Below are 7,500 nucleotides of genomic sequence, written 5' to 3'. Positions count from 1 at the left end.
AAAAAAAAGAAAACAGAAAACAGGAGAGAATATTTACTTTTCTAGATGAAGGATCCCCCTGGATCTAGTATTTCTAAAGAACTTGTTGTCAAAAATATTCTCTGGAAGTGTCGATCTGTCTCTGTCGGCCAAACAATACTAATGAAAGCATTCCCAGAGGAAAGTTACAGCACGCACTTCACTCATTAGACAAAGAGTCTCACACACACACACAAAGGCACAAATTATTAGAAATTTAAGGATTGCCAGCTAGAAAACAATTAAAAATTCACAATTCATGTCATGCATGTGTGTGTGCGTGTATTTGTGTGTGTGAGAGAGAGAGAAAGAAAGAGAGAGTGTGTGTGTGTTATTGAACATAAGTGGGTGACAGTTCACTAAAAAACCCTGTCCGTGTGTATGTGTGTGTGTTTAAGTGCCTCTTTATATATTCATATAAGTGTAGACATGACTTTGTCGTTAAGGAGTTTGCTTCCAATCACATGGTCCCAGGTTCAGTCCCACCCCACTGGTATGTAACCCTGGACAAGAGCCTTCTGCTATAGCCTCAGGCCAATCACATCTTTATGAGTTAATTTGGTAGACAGAAACTGAAAGAAGCCCATCAGACATGTGCGCACATGTGTGTGTGTGTGTGTGTGAGGGGCATTTGGCTTAGTGATTAGGGTGTTACACTCATAAATGCAAGATCTTGGGTTCAATTCTTGGACCGGTTGGTGAGTTGTGTTCTTGAGCAAAACCCTTCATTCTACATGGTTTTCTGATAATTTTGATATCTGATGTGTGGCAAACTTGGGTACCTGTACAGGCAATGTCGTGCTGATGGAGGGAATGAGCCTATGTGCCACCCAAACATTTGGTAAACATCTGTGCAGGCTGTTTAACAAGAAACTGCAAAACTCTCATCTGTTGTTTAACGATGGATAGAGAGAAAGAGGGGAGGAAGATGGTTAGTTAGATGGATAGATAGAGAGGGGGAGGGAAAGATAGATAGATAGATACATAGATACATAGATACATAGATAAATAGATAATGAGAGAGAGAGATAGATACATAGATAGATAGATAGATGAATAGATAGATAGATAGATAGATGAATAGATAGATAGATAGGCAGACAGACAGACAGACAGACAGACAGATAGATATAGACAGATAAGTACCAGGATTTAAAGAAAAACAAAAAAAAACAAACAACTACTGGGGTTTGATTCGCTTGATTAATACCCCTCAAGGCAGTGCCCCAGCATGGCCGCAGCCCAATGATTAACAAGTTAAGGATAAAAGGTAGTGAGTGAGGGTGAAGTATAGCCATTCGCCCTTTTCTTTATAACCAGGAGACACTGGGTGGTCACTAACAGGCTAGACCAGTGGTTCTCAACTGGGGGTCCATATGGCCCTTAGGGGTCTACATAAAGTTTTGTTGTAAAAAAAGTCGGGTTCCACTTCTGCAGTAGATGCAGGCATGGTTGGGTGGTAAGAAGCTTCTCAACTAAATGGTTCCAGGTTCAGTCCCACTGTGTGGTACCTTGGGCAGGCCAACCAAAGCTTTGTTAATGGATTTGGCAGATGGAAACTGGAAGAAGCCTGTAATATGTATATACTTGTGTAAGTGTGTGTATGTGTGTGTGTGTGTGTGTGTGTGGCGCGCGCGCGCGCGCGCGCGCGTGTGTGTGTGTGTGTGTGTGTGTGTGTGTGTGTGTGTGTGTGTGTGTGTGTGTGTGTGTGTGTGTGTGTGTGTGTGTGTGTGTGTGTGTGTGTGTGTGTGTGTGTGTGTGTGTGTGTGTGTGTGTGTGTGTGTGTGTGTGTGTGTGTGTGTGTGTGTGTGTGTGTGTGTGTGTGTGTGTGTGTGTGTGTGTGTGTGTGTGCGCGCGAGAGTGTGTGTGTGTGTGTGTGTGCGCGCGCGAGAGTGTGTGTGTGTGTGTACATGTGTGTGTAAGTGTGTGTGTGTGAGAGTGTGTGTGAGTACTAGAGTGTGTGTGTGAGTGCGAGAGTGTGTGTGTGTTTGTAACAATGTGTGTAAATGTATGTGTGTGCAAGAGTGTGTGTGTGCGAGAGTGTGTGTGTGTGTGTGTGTGTGTGAGAGAGAGGGGGTGAGTGAGTGTGTCTGTGTGTGTATCTGAGTGTGTGTGTGTGTGTGTGTGTGTATGTGTATGTGAGTGAGTGGAGTGAGTGTGTGTTTGTCTGTGTTTATGTTTGTCCCCCCCACCACTGTTTGACAACCTAGTGGTTTGGCAAAAGAGACTGATAGAATAAGTACTAGTCATAGAAAAAAAACAAGTCCTGGGGTCAATATGTGCAACAAAAACCCTTTAAGGTAGTGCCCCAGCATGGCCACAGTCTAATGACAGAAACAAGTAAAAGATAGAAGACAGAAGATATTTTCATAATATTTAAACAATTTATTTAACACATTTCCTGAAAATATTTAATTATAAAAATATAATAATAAGATTGTTTAAACATCGAATGTCTATGGAAGTCCAGTTGAGTAAAACAGAAGCAAAGGGATCCATAGGCAAAAAACGGTTGAGTACCCCTGGGTTAGTCTGACATACGTAACCTGTCTGAAGTTTGACCTAAAATAACTACCAGACTAATATCAAGATTAAATTTATAAATAACTTTTTAATTATTTAAACCCAAACTTGCTTCAAACCTACCTCAACCAACTAAAAATTATACCTGCTGAAAAAAAAAACATTTCATGCCAGGCTTTTTTTGTTGTTTTTTTTTACCTTATTTCTAGTTTATTGTTTATCTTTCTTCTCCCTAATTCATACCAATTAGACAGACAGCTTCTGAAAATCAGTCGGCAGCAACAGTAACAGCAGCGGCAATAACAGCAGCTACCTTAAGAGTTTCTTTCCTCTGTACAACACCAAATCAAAAGAAAAAAAACACCCCAACAGTTCAGACTTGGGTTTCCTTACACACTGCTCTGAACGACATAATTAGAAGGGGCTGACCTCCCATCACAACTGGAGCCAGTAGGTCTTGACTGCGGAGGGGGGGGGGATTGGTAAGCGCTCCAACAGAATGACCCTCTTCCCATACAAGGAAGACAAATCTCTAGTCTGGGACGCGATGTGCTGTGGCACATTTTCTGGCTCTAACCTTGCTACATCAGCCGCATACCCAGGTATTGCTACCCGTAATGCAGAAGAGAGGAAGATTAACAAACAGAGGAACCTGACCAGCCACTATCAGTTTGTGCCAGTCACCGTCAAGACCTCAGGGGTTCTTGGAATCCTGCAGATTTCCTCAGTTTGTCTGAGAATGAACCGCACAATGTGGGAGGGGGTATGATATTGAGTGTCACAGACCATTCTCCACAGCACTACCTTTGCAGGTATATCTACAAGGCGTGGCTCAACATGCCATTTGGACTTGGGTGTACAGCTTATCGCTCCCTCTCCCCGCATTTTCTGCTGTTTCATCCACCGCCGCCTATTTTTTTTTCTGTTTCCTAGTTGTTTTTTTTTTCTGCTTGTTTCAAAATTTTAAAAAGCGAACAAGATACAATAGATTGAAGAAATCATAGAACCTAGTTAATTCCTTATTGAGAATCCTATGGTACCTACAACAGAGTATCAAAAATGTTGCTTGAACTGCTAAGTGGTAGGGATGGAAACAAACCAACATGGGTTGTCAAGTGGTGGTGGAGATAAACACACACATCAAAATATGTGTGTGTATGTGAAAAGGTTCTCATTGAAAACGAAAGGAAAGGTGTATAGGAGTTGTGTGAGAGCTGCAATGCTGTATGGGAGTGAGACATGGTGTCTGAGGGAGAGAGAGATGGCAATTTTGAGAAGGGCCGAGAGAGCAATGGTGAGAGAAATGTGTGGGGTGAAGCTGTTTGATAAGAGGAGGACTGAGGAGTTGATGGGGATGCTGGGGTTGGAGGAATCAGAGGAATGGCTGGGAAGGGCGAATGGAGTGCGGTGGTATGGGCATGTGTTGGGGAGGGATGAGGAGCATGTTCTGAGGAGGGTGCTTGAGTTTGAGGAGAATGGACAGCGAAAGCGAGGTAGCCCGAGGAAAAGGTGGAGGGGACAGGGGAGGAGGAGATTGGGAGGGTTAGGTTGAGAAATGAAGATGCCCAAAACAGGGCAAAATGGCGAGATGGTGTGAGGGCGGTTGCTTTGGCATTGAGGTATATCCAGCCAACTCTGTTAACGGGGACAAAACCTGGATTCAAAATTATGGCTGGATATATACAGATGATGGGTTGCCACACAGCTTCTATCTACTGAATTCACTCACAAGGTATTATTTGACCCAGGACTAAAACAGAAGATGCTTACCCAATGTGCCCTGCAGTAGAATTGAACCTGAAACCATGTGGTTGCAAAGCAAGCTTCTTAACCACATAACTCTACTATCTTCAGCCGCTTCATCCCTCCCCCCCCCCCACAATTTTTTTCTTTTTCTGTTTCCTTGGTGAAGTTTTCCTTGGCTTTCTTACTTTTCCTATTCCGAATTTTAAACAACAAACAAGTTACAGCAGACTGAAATCATGGAATCTAGTTAATTCCTTGTGGAGAATCATGGCAACTTTTTAAACTATTATTATCGAAATATTAGCTTAAAAGCCACACTCTGTGTGGACTTTCAAGCTGGCCCCTGCAGAGGGCTAATTGGGCCTGTGACCCAAAACTAAAGAGAGCTAAATAGCACGACTATAATATGTGTATACTAACTATATGCCCCAGAAGGTTATGGATGAATGAGAATTAATTCTGTAATGAAATCATTCTATTGTTGCAGTCCCAAGTTGAATTCCAACTATTGGCCAATTTGTCCCAAAGTTCTTATCTGGATGTAAAATTAACAAAGCGAATGTCATTTATCTCCCTCTTCATCTCCGACATCTTCTGACAAACACCAACCAAGATGGCATGAATCTACCAAGCTTTACCTGCTAGAAATAGCAACCCAAATGCTTTTAAATCAGATCCCAATGCTGATGTTCAAGAACCAAATGAAGGGCAGATTTTCAATCCCGGAATCATCCTGATTCTAAAATGGTATAATATGTCTGTGTAAAGCAAATATAGACCGAGATACAGGGGTCCCGGACGGACGGACAGCCAGAATTTCACTTTTGTTATTATAGATTACTTTCAAATACCACCAAGGTTGACTTTGCCTTTCATCCTTTCAGGGTCAATAGATTAAGTACCAGTTGAACACTGGGGGTCGATGTAATCAACTACCCTCCCCTCACTCAAATTTCAGACCTTGTGCCTATAATAAAAAGGATTATTAAAGATGGCTGTGCCAGAGCCAATAGCAGTGTTGATATATAAACATACACTAAGTGGGAATAAATGTTGAAATTGTTCTACACACAGCATTAAACTTTCACTAATTACAATGGATTCTTCATTATTAACCCTTTTGATACTAAGGGGTAGGTACCATGGGACCAAGAGAGGTCCCATGGTACCAACAGTAAAAGCTCCCAGTCTCAAAGTGATCTGAATTAAAATCTTCCATGAATACATCATGCTAATTTATGCTCCAAACACCAGTTTAATGATAAAGTTATTTTAACAAATTACTCTTTACTCTTTTACTTGTTTGAGTCATTTGACTGTGGCCATGCTGGAGCACTGCCTTTAGTAGAACAAATCGATACCAGGACTTATTCTTTGTAAGCCTAGTACTTATTCTTTGTAAGCCTAGTACTTATTCTATCGGTCTCTTTTGCCGAACCGCTAAGTTACGGGGATGTAAACACACTAGCATCGGTTGTCAAGTGATATTGGGGGGACAAACACAGAGACACAGACACACACACACAAAAACACACACACACACACACAAACACATATATATATATATGACGGGCTTGAAACGAAGCCAGTGTATTTCAACGGAAATATGGTAACAAAAGGGTTAAAGTGATCTAAATCAAAACCTTCCATCAAAATTTTATGTTAACTTATTTTCCAAATACCAGTTTAACCCTTTGGCATTCAGATTAATCTGTCAAATGTAAAGATTATTTATTCACATTGTTTAGGATTTATCATGCATTATCTCACCATCTGGGAAACTGTTCAGAGACATGCAACCGAGGAAATACCTTCCATCAGGCATCTACCGAGCATGGATACATTGAAGCTCCGACGTCTGGCAACTGACTTGGTAAACACCCACAAAATTATTAACCATCATGTCAACAACCACCTTGAGCACCTTTTTCAGCCCCATGTGTCTAACACATGTGGGCATGCCTACAAAGTCAGAAAACAGCACAGCTCCCATGACTTTCGGAAGCATTTTTTCACACTCAAAGTTGCTGAAGCAGGGAACAAACTACCTGCATCAGTTGTTAGCTGCTGAGACATCGACTCATACACTGTTCCCTTTGCTGACTTTTCTACATAATTCTATGTCCTGTACATGCACCTTTGAGGAATTGTAGTGCACCTGAGCACTAGACACAATAATTTCATTATTATTATAATCATTTAATGTCTGCTCTCCATGCTGGCATGGGTTGGATGGTTTGATTGGGGCTGGCCAGCTGGAGGGCTGCACCAGGTTCCAGTCTGATTTGGCATGGTCTCTACGGCTGGATGCTTGTCCTAATGCCAACCACTCCAGGAGTGTAATGAGTGCTTTTATGTGCCACTGGCACAAGTGCCATTTAAATGACATCAGCAACAACCACAACCACGAATACAATGCACATGTGCCATATAACATGGCACCAGCAGCGACCACCACTACGATTCACGGGTGTCATTTGCATGGCACCGGCAACAATCAAGATGATTTACAGGCACCCTTTACATGGTACCCTCAACAACCACAGCTCACGGGTGCCATTCACATGGCTTGTCATCAACCACAACTATGACTCACGGTTTGAGATTTCGATGACTGATTATTTTTAGAATGACGTCAAAGGGTAGGTGTGAGAGGCTGGATCTGTCCAATTTGAACATAAAATAGGGAGAATATTTGGACAGGATGTGGCCAGTCTAAATGCTAAAGGGTTAATAACGACAAAGTTATTTAACTAAACTCCTTATTACTTTCCAAATTCATCAAAACGAAGACAGTGCTTTTCAACAGAAATATGCTATGAAAGAGATAAAATCAATTATAAAGGCCCTCCACTGTGGCTACTATCAGAGCCTATGAGTCAAGTTTACAATGGCATTAAACACTCATCTGGTGATATTCAGACACTCATGCCGATTTGAAAAAAGTTCACAAAGCTCTTGAACAAGAGTTTTGTGACTTACTGGAAGTAGCAGCCATCACCCCCCACCACACATACATGGGGGGAAAAAAAACGATGGCAGAAAGAGTGGACGCGAAATCTTTTATTATCTCTTCACTCTTTTACTCTCTTTTACTTGTTTCAGTCATTTGACTGCGGCCATGCTGGAGCACCGCCTTTAGTCAAGCAAATCTACCCCAGGACTTTGTAAGCCTAGTACTTCTTCTATCGGTCTCTTTTGCTGAACCGCTAA

The sequence above is a fragment of the Octopus bimaculoides genome, chromosome 26, assembly GCF_046866305.1.
Source record: "Octopus bimaculoides isolate indiv1 chromosome 26, ASM4686630v1, whole genome shotgun sequence".
Lineage (NCBI taxonomy): Eukaryota > Metazoa > Mollusca > Cephalopoda > Octopoda > Octopodidae > Octopus > Octopus bimaculoides.
This window is presented reverse-complemented; position numbering follows the sequence as displayed.